Genomic DNA, 2,414 nt, shown 5'->3' on the forward strand with positions numbered 1-2,414 from the left:
CGGGGAGGTGAATCTGATCACCACCTAATCTTTTTGGAATTGAAAGGTGATTACACTACACTAGGAATCCCTTTCAAATTCAACTCCTCATGGCTAAAATAGGAATATTTCCAATTTCTAGTAGTAGAAAACCGGTCCAATCATGATCATAAGGTTGATAATTCGATAGCCTTAAAATTTGCTAAAAATTTGGAAAGGTTAAAACAAAAAACCATTTCCTGGGCTGCGAAAAAAAATAATAGAAAAAGGATGAGGTCGAACTTAAATATATATAAGTGTAATTGGAAATATTAGAAGACCCGAAAAGACAGGGATACATCTCAAACAAGTCTAAACAAAGAGTGATCCATCTTGAAACAAGCAAGAGGAAAAATTTGGCAAACAAGGAGGAGATGTGGCATCTCAAGAGAAGAATGCTCTAGCTTAAGAGTGGGGACAAAAACACCGATTTTTTTCAACAATATGCAAAGGGCATGAAAGTTCAGAATACTATCTGAGAACTAGAAAACCAAGAATTTGGTAGAGCACCTAAACATAGAATCTGGAGTTCTACCAGTGTGTCGCCAAGTGTTGACGCTCCATCAAACACCCTCTAAAGATTTTCCTACATTTGAATTTTGGAGCCTAAATAGGATCTTGTGATCTGTCATTCCATGGTCCCTTCATGCTCAATTGATTTTTTATTCTTCTTCTCATATTCTAAGTATCAAAATCACTTTCTCATACATGCTCATTCCTCGAATAATTTATAAATGAACGTATTTTTATGCAATCTTAGATAGGTATTGCACAACTCCTTAATGTAAGTCTTGCATAATTACTATTGATAGTGACTATGCAGTAGTGTACTGTGCAACATATGTTGATGATCAGTGTGCACTCTCCATTGAAAGTCTCTCTCACTTTGGCTGCAATTGTACTACTATTCCAATGAGTATTCTCAACTATCGCTTTCACTTTCGTGGATGTCATTTTTTCTTACTTTCATTTTTTAAAATGTTTTTGTCACTTTATCTTCACTTTTGCATGTGTCACTTTCATTTTCTTTAACTTTTGCATGCATCACTTTCATTTTCTTTAACTTTTGCATGTGTCACTTTCATTTTCTTTAACTTTTGCAAGGGTCTTTTTCACTTTTTCTTGTTGTTGCAAGTGTCACTTTTAACTTTTGACTTCATGTATGCATCCCACCTTCGCACATCACTAGAGGCACTTCTAGAGCACTATTCCACAATAGATGGTCCTATATATCATGAGAATATGTGATAGCTAGATTCTTGTAGCTTAGTGCACTTTCTGGTCCTAATTAACACTTGTGTCGCAATGCTACATTTTAACTATCACACTTAGAAATAAGTGTTGTTTTTCTATCATGTCAAGGTGTGATCATTCATTTTGAATCTTGTGTGTTTCCCTAGCTTGTATTGATGGAAGTCATGTGTGTGATCTTCATTTGAGTCTCATTAGAATGGGTTTCTTTCTCTCACTCTACTCGGCCCACACTCAGCCATTATAAATCTCTTCTTGGTCCTCCTGCCCAATGCAAGTTATGAAGGGTTTAATATTTCACCAAGTGATTAGAACTCCCTATCCATGAGCTTCATTGATGAAACCTTTTCCTATGAACTTGAGCACTAGATATTTTCTCAGGTCAGCTCCTTTCATTGTGCATTAAGAACCTTCAAAGCATAGTCACTAACCCTTGTTTCTTGTACTGACACACTTCACTGAGCTCTAATCAGTTATGCCTTGTATAGAACATGGAGAATTTCTAGTTGATAGCAAGGACTTCTCCATCTCCTTTCAATGATAAACTGCACAATACATAGGCTCCCTTTCCTTCACAATGTAGTGAGAATCCTCCTGGCAAAGTCACTTGACTTTTTGTTGCTTTCCTTAGCTAACTACACAACTCTCTCTTATAGTGAGCCTCCCTCAGCTTAGTTCACATTTATAGTGGACAATGAGTTCACCTCTGATCTACTGCAACCCTTAAGCACTACAAATTGCATAGGTACAATGCCTAATATTACCTTCTCTACCGAATGAAACCCATCACTGCTCCATGCCTTGTTATAACTTGTCTCCCTCAATGAATTAAGTAGTTCTAGTGCACAGTGAGGTCTTCCTGTTATAGGCATTTTTGGGCACTGCAACCCCAATCAATTATGTCCATAAACTAAGGGCTCCTAAGTCCCTAAAAGTGTTGTTCCAACCCCTAAAAGAACAAGGTCAACTGATTACATCATCTCCCAAAAGTTCTCCATGAAAAACTACTAAGAACTGGTCAAAATTGGACCATCTCACCTGCTCCATGGTCAAAGTGCACTGCATCCCACCTAAATGCACATGGGAGGTGTGATGCATACTGAAAATCCCTTCTATGGGGTGTGATGGGTGAGAGTGGACAAATG

This window comes from Pinus tabuliformis, chromosome 5_2 (assembly GCF_031772625.1).
Source record: "Pinus tabuliformis cultivar Carrire ecotype Pingquan chromosome 5_2, CPIR1, whole genome shotgun sequence".
Lineage (NCBI taxonomy): Eukaryota > Viridiplantae > Streptophyta > Pinopsida > Pinales > Pinaceae > Pinus > Pinus tabuliformis.